The 18,190-nt window shown below is 38.7% G+C and overlaps 1 protein-coding gene across 2 annotated transcripts in view; it reads right to left on the minus strand.

Annotated features, from left to right (window-relative positions):
* Window positions 1-9,660: 9,660 nt before the first annotated feature.
* Window positions 9,661-18,190, minus strand: part of LOC129491748 (putative uncharacterized protein encoded by LINC00269) — a 147,034-nt gene continuing 138,504 nt past the window's right edge. The window contains exons 1-2 of one of the 2 annotated variants that reach the window (XR_010114004.1): window positions 10,356-10,473; window positions 9,661-9,706 (exon numbers count right to left, since the gene is read on the minus strand). The gene's annotated coding sequence lies outside the window, so the exon portion shown is untranslated. Of the gene's footprint in view, window positions 9,707-10,355; window positions 10,474-18,190 lie in introns of those variants that run through there. The other variant, XR_010114001.1, reaches the window with a different exon arrangement.

The raw sequence follows: 18,190 nt of genomic DNA on the forward strand, positions 1-18,190 counted from the left end.
GCTATCTATTGCACCCTAGAGTGAACTACTTTAGGCCAAACAGCCAAAATGGTTCACTGAAAAATAAATGAGAATACACACCAAAGGTTCAGAGCATAGCAAGTGAAACAAATTTCTTGACAAGTCAACCTTTGCAAAAGAGAAATGGAGAAGGAAATGTGATGGTGGTAAATAGCTCTATCAACGAGCTTTTAAGAAAGGAAGTTAATGAATTTTCTATTGTAAATAATGTCTAATAAAGCAGGCTATTTGACCTTCTCCAACGATTTTAGTTGAAGAATTGTAATCCTAGAGGATAATGTTCAGGGCTAATTATCCATCAAGTTTTGGTATTCATTATACTCATCAACGTGTACTTGGGGCCTGAATAGATCATGACCTACCCAAAGAAGATCCCACAGCCTCCTTTCCTAGAAAAAAAACTGATTAGTTTTAAAACTAAATTGGCAGAAGGTACAATGACAACTACAATTCTGAGATACAGGGACAGTTTATAATGTACCTCAAGCAAGTTGTTACATACATATTACAGTATATGTGTTATTTATGTGTAATATGGAAACTGTACGTGTTTATGGACACGTACATATACATGTACACACCACACACCCACACACACACACTACACATGTTTTTCTCCTTTCCTTTTCTCCCATCCTCCCTTTACCCTATAGTTCCTATAAGACTTGAAGCTGGCTGTTATTAATAGAAGGTGCTATTTTTAATTATTCAGAAAATTCTCATCTTTAATGAGATTATTTCAAATGATTCTGCATAGGCTATGCACCGTAGTAATTAAAAGCACTTTAGAGCTTTATAGACGTGGTTTTGAGTCTATGCTCCAAAACAGAATCGTTGTGAGACTTTATTCAAGTTATTTAAATTCTTAAGATTCAGTTTCCTCTTCTGAAGAATAGACTTGCTGTGAATATTAAATTATATGTTATTTTAAAGTGTGTAGCAGAGTTTTGAACACATAATAAGTGTTCCAAAGTGGTAGCTAGTATTAAGTTCTGGCTGTTGTGAACATTAACCCCATCTAACATTAGCCAAGGAAATGTACTATTCTATCATCTTCTCAAATGTTTCTGCAGAGGTATGTTTAATGACAGACAGCAGTAGCTTATGTACCACCACTTAGACTCACAAGACATGTGAGCCCATGGGCCTAAACACCCAAAGAATTGAAGGGAGTCTTATCTAAATTTTTCTGCATATTTAAGAATATATGCCTGTTTGTTTTCATATAAAAATGTTTCCAAATTACTTGCACAAAAGAAAATTATTGGTTGAAGAAGATACCAGCCACAGAATAACCAAGTGTAGTAAGCAAAACAAATTTGATAAGCCTGTATTGGGTCATACAATCAGTTTGTAGTCAACTTCCTTTCATTATGAGCTTAGAATATTACTCTTTGGGTATGTTGTGTAATTTCTTAGCCATAAATACTCACCAAATGCTGTTCCAACCTTGCTCGCAGGGTTTGGCTAAAGCTAATAGGAGCTTCTCTCATAAAGGGTTTTGTGAGCGGGGTGGTGAGTTGAAATAACTTCACAAGAAGCAGAATAAGAATTATAGTCAAGAAGAGAAAAAGGACAGTCAAATGAGAGCCTTGAGTCAAACGTAAAATATTGAGGTCAAAAGTGAAGTTAAGTGCACCAAGAAATAAATCAAGGCAGGCAATTCAGCAATAAAACTAAGAATGACAGGTTTCTACTGACAGTGTGAAGTGGAAACAGGTAAGCCAGGGAAATGCTTACCATGAACATGAGACTATGCTAGGTGCATAATTGATGCAAACCAAGAAGGTAAGGTCTTTATCCCTCAAAAGGAAATAATTTTAAATAGGCAATAAAGACAACACAAGTATTTTGATTTTTCTTCTTTTTCAGAGCACTATATTAAAATAGCTGACACCTCCTCTACAAGTACCTGGTGTCAGGCTCTGTTCTAAACACTTCACATGAACTAGCTCATTTAATCCTCACAAAATCCCCAAAAAGTGGATACAACTAATTCCCTCATTTTATTTCTATAGAAATAAGCTCAAAGAGGTTAAGAGTACACAGCTAATAAGTAGAGGAGCCAAGATTCAAACTCAAACTTATTTGTCTTCAGTGCACCTGTATTTAACCACCAAACTGTCATGTGATTAGGAAATGAAATAGTACTTAGGCTTCAGTAGTAAGGAATTACCCCAGTGGATTCTCAAATATTTACTGATGGCTCAGTGAGAAGAGTTTAGATATGGGGGGTGGGTACAGTATTGTGTCGAAGGGTAGTTGCTGATGTCAAGGCTAAATTGTGAAGCTTCTGGAATGTCTGTATTATTTATACCCTATAGAGCTGGTTTTGGAGAAGTGAAATATTAGACATCAATAGTTTTTTTTTTTTACAATGGAATATTTCCTTTTTTTATTATACTTTAACTTTTAGGGTACATGTGCACAATGTGCAGGTTAGTTACATACGTATACATATGCCATGTTGGTGTGCTGCCCCCATTAACTCGTCATTTAACATTAGGTATATCTCCTAATGCTATCCCTCCCCCCTCCCCCCACCCCACAACAGGCCCCTGTGTGTGATGTTCCCCTTCCTGTGTCCAAGTGTTCTCATTGTTCAATTCCCACCTATGAGTGAGAACATGTGGTGTTTGGTTTTCTGTCCTTGCGACAGTTTGCTGAGAATGATGGTTTCCAGCTTCATCCATGTTCCTACAAACGACATGAACTCATCCTTTCTTATGGGTGCATAGTATTCCATGGTGTATGTGTGCCACATTTTCTTTTTTTTTATTATTTAGGTTTTAGGGTACATGTGCACAATGTGCAGGTTTGTTACATATGTATCCATGTGCCATGTTGTTTTGCTGCACCCATTAACTCGTCATTTAGCATTAGGTATATCTCCTAATGCTGTCCCTCCCCCCTCCCCCCACCCCACAACAGTCCCCAGAGTGTGATGCTCATCATCACTAGCCATCAAAGAAATGCAAATCAAAATCACAATGAGATGCCATCTCACACCAGTTAGAATGGCCATCATTAAAAAGTCAGGAAACAACAGGTGCTGGAGAGGATGTGGAGAAATAGGAACACTTTTACACTGTTGGTGGGACTGTAAACTAGTTCACCCATTGTGGAAGTCAGTGTGGTGATTCCTCAGGGATCTAGAACTAGAAATACTATTAGACCCAGCCATCCCATTACCGGGTATATACCCAAAGGACTATAAATCATGCTGCTATAAAGATACATGCACACGTATGTTTATTGCGGCACTATTCACAATAGCAAAGAGTTGGAACCAACCCAAATGTCCAACAACGATAGACTGGATTAAGAAAATGTGGCATATATACACCATGGAATACTATGCAGCCATAAAAAATGATGAGTTCATGTCCTTTGTAGGGACATGGATGAAACTGGAAAACATCATTCTCAGTAAACTGTCTCAAGGACAGAAAACCAAACACCACATGTTCTCACCATAGGTGGGAATTGAACAATGAGAACTCATGGACATCAATAGTTCTTAACGTAGATCTCTGAAGAGATGACAGCAAGTGAGAGGCCATCTTCTGGCAAGAGTGAAAGGAAAGTGAATCGTTTTAGAAAGCAAGCAACGTGTGGAAAATGCTTTTTCCAAGAAGAAAGAATAAGGTAAGGGGGGTTGGTGGGCAAAACATCCTAGAAAAGACTGGTATGTTTGTGAGTACATGTTCAGGTTAAAGGGAAGAGAAACAACTAGAAACAGTATAAGCAACAAACACTGAATTAGTTAATGGACCTGATGAGTTCAGAGGTTACTAGATTCAGACACAGTGGAATTGAGTAATACACCTGATGTTCTTTCTCACCTGCCCTATCTCGCAGCCTTGATTTTCTTTGTGTATTATTCTAATTCTATGTTATCACGAAATGATCAGTGTTATTTCCTCACTGCAACTAAGAAATTTGGCCAGGAGCAACTCAAAAAACCCTACTTTAAAAACCCACTGAAAAGATATTGTCCCTCTACACCATCCATATACAAATCCCAGGGAAGGATTCTTTGACTGGCTCTGCTTGGATCCTCACTGAAAAGGTTATTCTGACCAGAACTAACTTTGGCCAGGCCTCCGATACACTTATAGAGAGATAGCGGGGTCTGTTCAAAAATAGGATGAAGGGAGAGGAATATGAGACAAAGTTACCTTTCAACCAGAAACAATCGTTGCTAGAGTCCGTGAAAAATGGCATATGAAATTTGTTGGTCTTGAGTCGTGGGAGAATATGGCAGGCCTAGTAATTTGGTAGAGCTGATACAGGCAATTAACTTTCAAACTGGCCCTAGGAACAATCATAGTGATTTCAAGAGTAAAAAATTGTGCACCACCTTCAGGTTGAAAAAGCATTTTCCACACATTGCTTGCTTTCTAAAATGATTCACCTTCCTTTCACTCTTGCGAGAAGATGGCCTCTCACTTGCTGTCATCCCTTCAGAGATCTACGTTAAGAACTATTGATGTCTAATATTTCACTTCTCCAAAACCAGCTCTATAGGATATAAATAATACAGACATTCCAGAAGCTTCACAATTTAGCCTTGACATCAGCAACTACCCTTTGACACAATACTCTACCTGCCCCCCCATATCTAAACTCTTCTCACTGAGCCATCAGTAAATATTTGAGAATCCACTGGGGTAATGCCCTACTACTAAAGCCTAAGTACAATTTTCTAATGTCTGCAATGGGACCCGTTAGTCTCACTATATAAATTTACGCATGCTATAAATGTGAAGTTGAGACTATAAAAAAAGTGTTGATGTCAAAACTGTTTTGAATTTATAACATGGACATGAAGTGTCTCAACACAGAAAATGAAAATAAACTACAGGCATAGATACGAGCAACATGTTCAAAAAGTTTGGTGTAGTGAACATAAGTTAACAACATGAGTAAAATAATATATTTAATTGGTTTAGTAACAATCTTTTTTGAGTGTCTGCCATGAGCCAGACACTGCATGACTAGGTATAGAAACATAAACAATATAATCTCTGTACTTGAGGAGCTTACAATCTAGATGAGAAGAACATCACATACAGATAGAGGCAATATATTAGGGCCTTTGCTGAGCTGCAGGTGTACCCAGGATACTAAGGGATCAAAGGAAAAATAAAATTGATCCAATTTGGGGCTTGAGAATAAGCTTCCTAGAGAAATGCCTGAGCTCAGTTCTAAGAATATGCATGTGATGAATGGGAGGGTGGGCATCCAAGGCAGAAGAAAAAACATGAACAAATATACAAAGTATGGAACAGTATGAGGTTTGTTGAGACAAACACATGGTTGCAAATTTCCTAGTGTAAATTATAATGCAAGATAAGCATGAAGTTGAAGGACATAGAGTGGAGATAGTGCTATGGACTGAATATCTGTATCCCTTCAAAATTCATATATTGAATCCCTAATCCCCAGTGTAATGGTATTAGGAGGTGGGACCTTTGGGAGATAATTAGGTCATGAGGGTGGAGCTCCCACGATGAGATCAGTGTAACCATAAAGAGAGGAAGGAATACCAGGGCTTATTTTCTCTGACATATGAGGAGACAGCAAGAGTGTAGCCATCTGTAAACCATGAAGCAAATCCTCACCAGGACTTGACCTTGTTGGCACCCTGATCTAAGACTTCCAGCCTCTAAAACAGTGAGACATAAATGTCTATTGTTTAAGCTGTGCAGTCTCTGGTATTTGATTATAGCCTAATGTATTAGTTAGGGTTCCCCAGAGGGACAGAACCAGTAGGATATATGTATACATGAAAGGGAGTCTAGTAGAAAGAATTGGCTCACATGATTCCAAGGCAAAATCCCATGATAGGCCATCTGCAAGCTGGGGAAGAGAGAAGCCAGAAATGGCTCCAAGTCCAAAAGCCTCAAGATCAAGGAAGTCAACAGTGCAGCCTTCAGTCTGTGCCCAAAGGCCTGAGGGCCCCCTGGAAGCTGCTGGTGCAAGTCCCAGAGTCCAAAGGCTGAAGAATTTGGAGCCCAATGTCCATGGGTAAGAGGAATGGAAGCAAGTGTCCAGCATAGAAAAAAGAAAAACAGAGCCAGAAGACTCAGCAAGCAAAGTTATCCCACTTTCTTCTGCCTCCTTTTTTCTAACCACACTGGCAGTTGATTGGATGGTGCCCACCTACAACGAGGGAGGGCCTTCGTCTCCCAGGCCACTGACTCAAAGTCAATCTCCTCTGGCAACACCCTCACAGACACACCCAGATCAATACTATACCAGCTAACTAGGCATCCATCAATCCAATCAAGCTGACCCCTAATATTAACCATCACACCTAAGTAGACTGAGACAGGTAGGTAGGTAGGAATCAGTTCACGGAAGGCCTCAAGTGTCTTGTTGAGGAGCTTCTATTTCACTTTGTAAACAGTCAGAAGTTTGAAGCTCGTCAGCAGAGGCCAAGGTCAGAGTTCTATTTAGATGAATAACCAGCAACTTTGCTAAGAGTCCAAGTCATGTAGCAGAATCATCCATGAGGAAGTTGTTACAGTAGTCAAGGAAAGAGGAGTTTACAGCTTATAGTAGTTAAACAAGAAGAGACAAAAACTCAATAAATTTGTAGGCAAACATAGAAATAATCAGATTATGGTCCTAATAGTATGTGCAATGAGGGGTACAGAGAAGCTATGAACGAGACCTAGTGTTAGCCCCAGATAAATGATAGATGGCAGTAGAAATAAAGAATAGCTGGAATACAGGCAAAGGAGCAGGGTTCAGGTCAAAGACGAGAGGAAGATGTGTTTTTGACAAGTGGTGTTTAACCTGCCTGTGGAACATCCAAGTAAATCCCACAGAAAAGTTGTTGTGGAGCTTCATTCTTAGCAGAGAGTCAAGAATGCACATTTGTAGAACATGGGAGACAAAGAGGAGATTTCACAAACTTCTAGAGAAGAAAGAAGAAAACTTGTATGTAAAGTATTGGGAATCACAATGGCTTTAGAACACTTTGAAACAATACTCAAAGTCCATAGGCAATGGACTTCAAGACTATGATCCCACACAAGCCTGATATGCTAGGACCTGTCACCTGTCTCTAGAGAGACAGGCAGGTCTTCAAAATAATTGTGGGTGTAGTTTTTTCATGCATAAGAAAATGGAATCAAATACATAAAAATTCATTTGAATGTTTACAAATGCTGAATATTCAAGAGAGCCACACCCTAACCTAAAAGTGCATGAGCCTGTTCAAGATGTAAAAGGACCTCAAGGGCCTCAACTTTCTAGAGGCAAGAAGCAAGCTGAGAAGACTGTTCAGGCACAGGAAATGGTGTATTTAATGATCTTTTCAGAAATAGCCAAGGATGGAGATGGAAAAGAAAGAATGACTCAGAAGGCAGAGAAAAATCTCACAGAAGTAAAGTTAAAAAAAAAAGTGGAAAATAGAACATAAAATATTTAAAAATTAGAAAAAAAAAAAAGGTACACTGTAATAAGAGTTCCAGGAAAGGCAAGGCCCACAATCTGCATGAATAGATTACATTGAGGCACATGTAAAATTTCAGAACATTGGAAGGAAAGAGAAGATTCCACAAGCTTTCTGAGAGGAAAAACAGCTCATATGAAAAGAATAGAAATCAGAATGGCTCAGAACTCTCACGGCAATACTGGACACTAAAAAATTGTGGAAAAATGTCATCAAAATTATGAAGAAAAATTATTTCCAATCTATATTTCTATCTTGAACAAACTATCATCAAATATGAGAGTAGAATAAAACTATTCCTGGATAAGCAATGTCAGAAATATTTACTTCTCATGCACCATTTCTCGAGAAGCTACTGAAGGATGCCCCACTAAACAGAGGGAATAATCCAAGAAAAAGGAAGTTATGGAATGTAGAAAATGGAAACCTCAACAAAGAGAGAAGCAAAAGGAATTCCAGAATGGTGGTGAGTGAAGACTCCAGGAAGACAGCTGCCTTAGAGAGTATCCAGACCAGGTCCAAGGTGTGCATGCAAAAGTTACTGAGTATTGAGCGGTCATTACTAGGATGACTTGATGGGCCATGCGCTAGGATGACTTGATAGACCATGTGCTTGTGAAGCTCCTGCCCTTTTCTTCCTTCCCTTCTGACTGGATCACCTGAGGACATTCATGGCACCCTCAAAGAAGTTCTGCTTTGGCACACTTCGGAGACCTAGAAGCTGGCTCAGGTAAACTTCACATCAGAAAACGCAGAGCAGCCCACAACCCCTGACTATATTCCTACCAAGTAACCAGTAGCTGGATCAGTACAACCCTGGATAACCCATTGTGGTGAGCCTACACCTCCCAGGACTAATTCGTGACCTTGTCCACTTACCTTCCCAGAAGGAGTGCCTGGAAACTCAAGGAAGATGAAGTCAGACTGTGACCTGGAAACTCCATTCAACTTTTCTTCTGAAAGCCTGCATCTATCAGTGGCAGTATTATCTTCTCTTTTGCAGCTTTGTACTTGCTACTTTTTTCTAATATTACCACACTTCACTTTCTTTGTATATAGAAATAACCATTTATAAAAATCACAAAATATTAAGTTGGAAATAAAAATAGAAAGAAAACTATGTGTAGGGGTGTAAGTCAATATGATTGTGGTGATATATATGTCAGAGCTCAGTCAGGAATGTAGAAAAATAATTTATTACATTGCAAACAGAGGAGATTTAACACAGAATTAGAGGACTGAGAGAACACAGCAGAAACACTGAGGGAAACCAGAGAAAATAACTGCAGGAAAGAGCCACCATCCTAGGTCTGGGAAAACAAAAAGGAAAAGGCAGGGTTACAGGAATCTAGACATATAAAGGAGGCCCCAGAGGAGTGTGCTCAGACATTTGTGGAGGGAGCCCCATCTGTTTCAGCTGCACTTCTGAGGAGTCCCTAAGGAAGGTTCTGGGGTTGCCAAAAGGACATAGAGACCGGGGCAAATTCCACTGGTGAGACTAACACTGACAGGAATGGGAAAAAGCTGGGAAGCCCCTTCTCCCCTCCTCCCACTTCCTGCTGGAAAAAACCTTCCAGGAAGCCATCTGGTAAAGCAATCTGGGGATATTGTTGGCGGAGTCACAGCCCAGCTGCCCATCAAAAGCAGAGTAAGGGGAGGTGGATTTGTTGCTGAGGAATCTAGACTAATAACTGGCTCAGGTGGCTGCTTCTGGAGATGGGACTAAGAATGGGAGAGGACTTTGCTTTTTCTATGTCATTTGAATCTTTTACAAGAATGTATCTATATTTTACTTGCAATTTTAAAATAAAAGAATTTGAAGGAGATACTTTTGGTTGATTATCAAACGAAGTATCTGTATATTTGTCGAAACATTCATGAAAGGAACAAAATTATCTTAGGCAAGACAGGACTTTCTTCTATACTATATAGGGCAAAGTACAGTGTTGTATAGTGTGAGTAACTTCTGAATTATTCTAATTTAAAATGGAAACTTTTATATTCAAGTATGTTTTGCAGAGAATAACTAAAAGTGGAAAATGCAAAGTCCCAATATGGAGAAGTTTGTCAAAAGACTGGAAATTTGGTAAACACTAGGCACAGGAGACAATGTCAAGATACACAGCCAGAAAGACCTGGGCTTCAACCTCTGTTTCGTCCTTTCTAGTTGTTACGTCTGGTCAATTGCTTCATCTTTTTAAGGCTCAGTTGCCTGATCTATAAGACAAAGAAAAGATCTCCAGATGAAACTATGGCAGCATCTTAAGTGAGAATATATTATGTCATTGTCATTAAAGAAGGCACAAAATATTACGATTTTAAAAATCAATGGAAAAGCTTGAAAATTATTTAAACAGACAAAAAATGTTTCCGCTAAGATGTATATTTCTCTATATCTAAGTTGACATTACAGCTTTTCCTAAATTAAGCATAGAAATAGTGACAATAGATGATTTGTTCATTAGAGATGTGATGCTGTTATTTAAAAATGTATATCTATTTTATAGAAAGTACAATATGCTGGATGCTGTGTTAATCTGACTGGGAGAAGCCAGGCTGGTTGGCTCACACAATTATAAACCAAAGACACCACCAGCACACACATAAGCAAAGTGTGTTCTTGGCTTTGGGGCTGCCATTGCTATTTGCAGAGTCTAGTGGTGTTTGTCTGATTCTGAGACAACAGGAATTACTTCAGTCTTTGTTTAAATTTCATTTTAGATTGCTTTACATCAAGTTTTTTAGTTTGTTGACATTGTTTTCCAATCCCGCACAACCCTGTTATGTCATTTGAGAGTGGGCTTCCATTTATCCTTGCATTTTCAATTCCATTTTGTAGCTACTCAATGCATTCTGTGATGCCTACCTTAGTTGGTGTGTATCCTTAAATATCACTATAAATATGGGTAAACCCAGGGAGGTGTTAATCATTCACTTATTCATTCTTTATCTCAAACATTTATTGAGTGTCTTCTATGTATCAAGCTCCATGATTAATGCTGTTGATAAGAAAATGAGTAAAACAGGATATTTGCCCTTAAATACGTCTAGAAAATGAGATACAAAAATAGAAAATTAAAATACAGTGAAAAGACTTTTAAAAAGAGGCTTCAGAGAGTTAGAGAAGAGAGAGAGATTCCTGGAGGAACTCAATTTCATATTGATAACATATCCAGAAATTTTAGCAGTATAAATGTTAGATGCTATCTACTCCAGGATTTAAATGTCCCTAGCTAATTTCACATTGTCTCTGAAAGACTCCAAATCCATTGACTTTTGTGTGTATGGCTGTGTGCTTATTTGTATGTGTAAGTGTCTGTATGTGAGTTGTTGCATTATTGATATTGTTATTGCGTTGTTTCCATTAATATTTTCGTTTTTGTTCTTTGCTGCATAGAAATGTAAATTTGGTAACTGCTCTACTCCTTTGAATGCCAAAGCAATCTTCGGTTGTGTGAAAATCTCCCCTGAACCAGACTGATGTCTTTGGTCACCAACTTACAATTAACATCCGACTATTAATTCAGTGAACAGTACAACTCACAATCTTTTTGAAATACATAGTTTAAAAATGAACTGAATTTGAAACATGAAGAGGTTTAATAAACGAATTCAGGGTTTCTCAACCTCAGCACCATTGAAATTTTGGGCTAGGTAATTCTTTGTTGTAAGAGGCTACACTGTGCATTATAGGATGTTTAATAGCACCACTTACTTCTACCCACTAGATGCCACTAGCTTACTGCCCCACAAATCATGATTATCAAAAATGCCTCCCAAACATTGTCCAATGTCCAGTTGGAGGCAAAACCACTATCCTCGAAGTATTTATTTCAGTGATTCTCAAAACAACCGTGATTTGTAGATTATAGATATACTTGGATAGTTTTGGCACTATTTGCTAGGTCTTCTGAATTCTTGATATAGTTCCCAATCACGAATAGATCTGAGATGAGGACCCATACTAATAACCATAATTATAGATTATAGTGATAAATGGTTGAGTATCTGAAATTTGGCTGATGTACATTATTTACGTGATAATAGCAGCTGATTTACATGATAATATAATGCACTAAGCAATTACTATGTGTTCAGTAAATAAGTGTTTTAAATTTGTTATCTCATTTAATCCTCACGACAACCCTACAATGTAGATGCCATCTTTATCTCAGTATTGCAGATAAGAAAACTGAGGTTTATTAAGATTAAATAAGAACATTAGTCAAGATGGTAGGCTAAGCTGATATAGGAAACCAACATTTCTACTACTACAAAAACATAGAAATTCTGGATTTGAAAAAAAAAAAAGCAGTTTTCAAATATTTATGTTTTAGTTGACAAAAATATCTATGGTGCATAACAAAGTTTTTATATATGTATATATTATGAAATGGATAAATCAAGCTAATTACCATACATATTACCTTACACACTTACCTTTTTGTGGTGAGAACACTTAAGATCTACTGTCTTAGCTATTGTTAAGCATAAATTATATTGTTATTAACTATAGTCACCCCATGACATATAACAGGTCTCTTGAACTTATTTCTCCTATCCAACTGAAATTTTGTATCCTTTGGCCAGAGGTCAAAATTCTAAGTTTTGGCAAGATGGCCGAATAGGAACAGCTCCTGTCTACAGCTCCCAGCCTGAGCGGCACAGAAGACGGGTGATTTCTGCATTTCCGTTTGAGGTACTGGGTTCATCTCACTAGGGCATGCCAAACAGTGGGTGCAGGACAGTTGGTGCAGCGCACTGTGCACGAGCCGAAGCAGGGCGAGGCATTGCCTCACTCGGGAAGTGCAAGGGGTCAGGGAGTTCCCTTTCCTAGTCAAAGAAAGGGGTAACAGACAGCACCTGGAAAATCGGGTCAGTCCCACCCTAATACTGCGCTTTTCCAACAGGCTTGGAAAACAGCACACCAGGAGATTGTGTCCCGCACCTGGCTCGGAGGGTCCTATGCCCACAGAGTCTCACTGATTGCTAGCACAGCAGTCTGAGATCAAACTGCAAGGCGGCAGCGAGGCTCGGGGAGGGGTGCCCGCCATTGCCCAGGCTTGCTTAGGTAAACAAAGCAGCCAGGAAGCTCGAACTGGGTGGAGCCCACCACAGCTCAAGGAGGCCTGCCTGCCTCTGTAGGCTCCACCTCTGGGGGCAGGGCACAGACAAACAAAAATTCAGCAGGAACCTCTGCAGACTTAAATGTCCCTGTCTGACAGCTTTGAAGAGAGTAGTGGTTCTCCCAGCACGCAGCTGGAGATCTGAGAAAGGACAGACTGCCTCCTAAAGTGGGTCCCTGACGCCCGAGGAGCCTAACTGGGAGGCACGCCCCAGTAGGGACAGACTGACACCTCACTCGGCTGGGTACTCCTCTGAGACAAAACTTCCAGAGGAACTATCAGACAGCTGAGTTTGTGGTCTCACAAAAATCCACTGTTCTGCAGCCACCGCTGCTGACACTCAGCCAAACAGGGTCTGGAGTGGACCTCTAGCAAACTCCAACAGACTTGCAGCTGAGGGTCCTGTCTGGTAGAAGGAAAACTAACAAACAGAAAGGACATCCACACCAAAAACCCATCTGTACATCACCATCATCAAAGACCAAAAGTAGATAAAACCACAAAGATGGGGAAAAAACAGAACAGAAAAACTGGAGACTCTAAAAAGTGGAGCACCTCTCCTCCTCCAAAGGAACACAGTTCCTCACCAGCAACGGAACAAAGCTGGATGGAGAATGACTTTGATGGGTTGAGAGAAGAAGGCTTCAGACGATCAAACTACTCTGAGCTACGGGAGGAAATTCAAAACAATAGCAAAGAAGTTAAAAACTTTGAAAAAAAAATTAGACGAATGGATAACTAGAAAAACCAATGGAGAGAAGGGCTTAAAGGAGCTGATGGAGTTGAAAGCCAAGTTTCAAGAACTACGTGAAGATTGCAGAAGACTCGGGAGCTGATGTGATCAACTGGAAGAAAGGGTATCAGTGATGGAAGATGAAATGAATGAAATAAAGCGAGAAGGGAAGTTTAGAGAAAAAAGCATAAAAAGACATGAACAAAGCCTCCAAGAAATTTGGGACTATGTGAAAAGACCAAACCTACGTCTGATTGGTGTACCTGAAAATGACGGGGAGAATGGAACCAAGTTGGAAAACACTCTGCAAGATATTATCCAGGAGAACTTCCCCAATCTAGTAAGGCAGGCCAACATTCACATTCAGGAAATACAGAGAACGCCACAAAGATACTCCTCGAGTAGAGCAACTCCAAGACACATAATTGTCAGATTCACCAAAGTTGAAATGAAGGAAAAAATGTTAAGGGCAGCCAGAGAGAAAGGTCGGGTTACCCACAAAGGGAAGCCCATCAGATTAACAGCTAATCTCTCGGCAGAAACTCTACAAGCCAGAAGAGAGTGGGGGCTGATATTCAACATTCTTAAAGAAAAGAATTTTCAACCCAGAATTTCCTATCCAGCCAAACAAAACTTCATAAGTGAAGGAGAAATAAAATACTTTACAGACAAGCAAATGCTGAGTGATTTTGTCACCACCAGGCCTGCCCTAAAAGAGCTCCTGAAGGAAGCACTAAACATGGAAAGGAACAACCGGTACCAGCCACTGCAAAAACATGCCAAATTGTAAAGACCATCAAGGCTAGGAAGAAACTGCATCAACTAACGAGCAAAATAACCAACTAACATCATAATGACAGGATCAAATTCATACATAACAATATTAACTTTAAATGTAAATGGGCTAAATGCTCTAATTAAAAGACACATACTGGCAAACTGGATAAGGAGTCAAGACCCATCAGTGTGCTGTATTCAGGAAACCCATCTCATGTGCAGAGACACACATAGACTCAAAATAAAGGGATGGAGGAAGATCTATCAAGCAAATGGAAAACAAAAAAAGGCAGGGGTTGCAATCCTAGTCTCTGATAAAATAGACTTTAAACCAACAAAATCAAACGAGACAAAGAAGGCCATTATATAATGGTAAAGGGATCAATTCAACAAGAAGAGCTAACTATCCTAAATATATATGCACCCAACACAGGAACACCCAGATTCATAAAGCAAGTCCTCAGTGACCTACAAAGGGACTTAAACTCCCACACAATAATAATGGGAGATTTTAACACCCCACTGTCAACATTAGACAGATCAACGAGACAGAAAGTTAACAAGGATATCCAGGAATTGAACTCAGCTCTGCACAAAGTGGACCTAATAGACATCTACAGAACTCTCCACCCCAAATCAACAGAATATACATTTTTTTCAGCACCACACCACACCTATTCCAAAATTGACCACATAGTTGGAAGTAAAGCTCTCCTCAGCAAATGTAAAAGAACAGAAATTATAACAAACTGTCTCTCAGACCACAGTGCAATCAAACGAGAACTCAGGATTAAGAAACTCACTCAAAACTGCTCAACTACATGGAAACTGAACAACCTGCTCCTGAATGACTACTGGGTACATAATGAAATGAAGGCAGACATAAAGATGTTCTTTGAAACCAATGAGAACAAAGACACAACATACCAGAATCTCTGGGACACATTCAAAGCAGTGTGTAGAGGGAAATTTATAGCACTAAATGCCCAGGAGAGAAAGCAGGAAAGATCCAAAATTGACACCCTAACATCACAATTAAAAGAACTAGAAAAGCAAGAGCAAACACATTCAAAAGCTAACAGAAGGCAAGAAATAACTAAGATCAGAGCAGAACTGAAGGAAATAGAGACACAAAAAACCCTTCAAAAAATTAATGGATCCAGGAGCTGGTTTTTTGAAAAGATCAACAAAATTGATAGGCCACTAGCAAGACTAATAAAGAAGAAAAGAGAGAAGAATCAAATAGATGCAATAAGAAATGAAAAAGGGGTTATCACCACCAATCCCACAGAAATACAATCTACCATCAGAGAATACTACAAACACCTCTACGCAAATAAACTAGAAAATCTAGAAGAAATGGATAAATTCCTCGACAAATACACCCTCCCAAGACCAGCCTGACCAACAGGGTGAAACCTTGTCTCTACTAAAAATACAAAAATTAGCCGGGCATGGTGGTGGGGAGTGCCTGTAAGCCCAGCTACTCCAGAGGCTGAGGCAGGAGAATCGCTTGAACCCAGGAGGCAGAGGTTGCAGTGAGCCGAGATAGTGCCACTTCACTCCAGTCTGAGCAACAGAGGGAGACTCCGTCTCAAAAAAAAAACAAAAAACTAACTTTTCCAAGGCCAGGCAGTGAGGAAAGCATGGAGCTTGGATTCAAATCCGTGCTGGTCTCACTCCAAAACAGATGTCCTTCAAACTGTATTTTTACAAGAGTTCAAATCAGCAGAGACTGCTGCTGTGAATGCTTAAAGTAGGTGTGGCAGCACAGAACGCACAGAAACTGACCACTCTGGTCAAACAATACCTCCCTGACATTGTAGACCTGCGGATGAACCCACCAGATTTGTTTCTCTTATCACTCATCCAGCTCCAGCTTTTTGTGTATTCACGTTCCAGGATGGGAGAGAGGCGGAGGTAATTTTCTGCTTCTTTAAAATACCAATGCACAGAATAAATGCCTGCCACCACACTAACGCCCCCTGCTGATATGCTTCCTGTTGGTGGCCTAAAATTTGGAACACACTGTGCTTTTAAGAACCCTCTGGGTACCCTAGATTTAAATCCACTCTTTAGTAAGACTATATTGGTTAGTGAATATTTTGTACTCACATTCTTACATCAAAAGGGCCCTCCAGATGGTCTATTTCTTGTTGGCTCAGCCCAAACACACATGCATAAATCAGCAGCAAATTTGGTAATAGGACACAACATTTGGAATCAAAATGATCCACTGACAGCACCAGGCCGTGTTTCCCGACCATGCTTTGATCTCTTAAATCATAGCAAAGCTCACTTCAAAATAAAAACATGTCTAAATATGCCATTGCAATTGCATTTTTAAAATTAGATTCGCGAACACTTTTCGATCAAACATGTATTTTATTATTCTGTGTAGACATTGCATATGTTATTGTTATGAATAGCTCATCATTCTCATAAGCAATCTAAGCTCATCCCAATGTGATTCTTTTAAAATTAGAAATATTCCTCATAACTGGTGGGGCTGCTGTTATCTTTTCCAAATCTCTTTCAAATGCAGTTTATCTTATTCCACTATTTTTCTTATTACTGTTTTTAGACATAGGTTTCCTTGGAAACTGGACTTCTAATGGACTTAGCTACACATAGGCTAAAAAAATTGTCTTTATTCATTTATCATTTCATTGTAATTAAATCTTCTATATGATGTGGCCTATTCTTATGTATGGTATTTTGTTTCTATGGTAACAGAGATTTTTCTACTATCCATAGTTTGAAATGCCTTCACAGTATTTCTTGATTAACTCGTGAGCCCGATATTGCATTTTATAAACTTACATGCAGTCGAACTTATAAAGCAATGGTTGCAAAAAAAAATTATCTTGTTTTCTATTTTTTTGAAATTTGCTTTTGTTTTTATGGTTCTTTTTCCTGATATGCTTCCCTCCTAGAGCAACATAATTTGTGCCGCTAGGAAAAGCACATTTCACCACTAAGTTTAGCAAACCCTATCATTTTTGTAGCTGGATTGCCATCTACAGTTTTTAAGACCCAGTGACTGAGAAAAAAATCACCTATGACATTTCCGTAAAACGAATAAAGAAAAAAGGATCTTAGTCACAATTTTTCTTTCTGTTAATAATTTTAATAATCTATTGATATCATTAATCTACTAACAAAAAGAATATCACGTCCTCATTTTTTTGCTCTTAACACAGCACTTTGTTTATTCCAAGAATTTCAGAACAGTTCAGAGGGGCTGCCGTTACTGATCATATAAATAATATTGAAATAAAATTGTTAATCTATAAATTCCATTTTTGTTTTAATGGCATTTTTAAATTAACAAATTTATTATTCTTGCTATAAAGTAATAATAAATAACAAGTGAACTATATTTAGAACTATTCAATCATTCAATAAATATTTATTAGTCACCCCCCCTCTTCATAGCCAGTGCTGTTTTAATCTAGGCTCCTGACAGTCTTAAATCCTAATAGCATCCAATTTGAAAAACTCATGGTTTTAAAGATTCTCTTAGCCTGAAGTGCTGTAAGACCTAAGGGAAAGTAACGTCTACATGGAAAAGTGATTTCTGAAACCACAGACTGAAGTAATTCAAGACTAATCATATGAAGAATGGGTAGCAAGAACCTGTCTTGGATTGAACTATCCTACTCAATCCCATTCATGAGCACTTTATTAGGACTTCAAACCATACAAGGATCATGTAAATAACCTCGTAAGTTTTATCTTATTCCCTGAAAATATGTATATAGCCAATATACACTTTGGAGTCGTTATTAAAATTAGAAATCCTTTAGGGTTTTCACTGTGGAGCCAGATTGTAAGAAATCAAACTATTTAAGGAAGACAGATTCTTTGAGAAAGACTCTCCATCTCTTTAAATTTCAGTTTCATAACAATATAGAAAGGGAAAACGGGTCATAGTACTTACTTTATAAGGCTGTCATAATAAATACTAGGATAAAATAGGAAGATGGATTTTATTAACTATAAAAATATAAATGTTTGGTATTAACACTATTAGGGTTATTGGTGATATGTAGGGACAACCAG

Source organism: Symphalangus syndactylus, chromosome 10, assembly GCF_028878055.3.
Source record: "Symphalangus syndactylus isolate Jambi chromosome 10, NHGRI_mSymSyn1-v2.1_pri, whole genome shotgun sequence".
Classification (NCBI taxonomy): Eukaryota; Metazoa; Chordata; class Mammalia; order Primates; family Hylobatidae; genus Symphalangus; species Symphalangus syndactylus.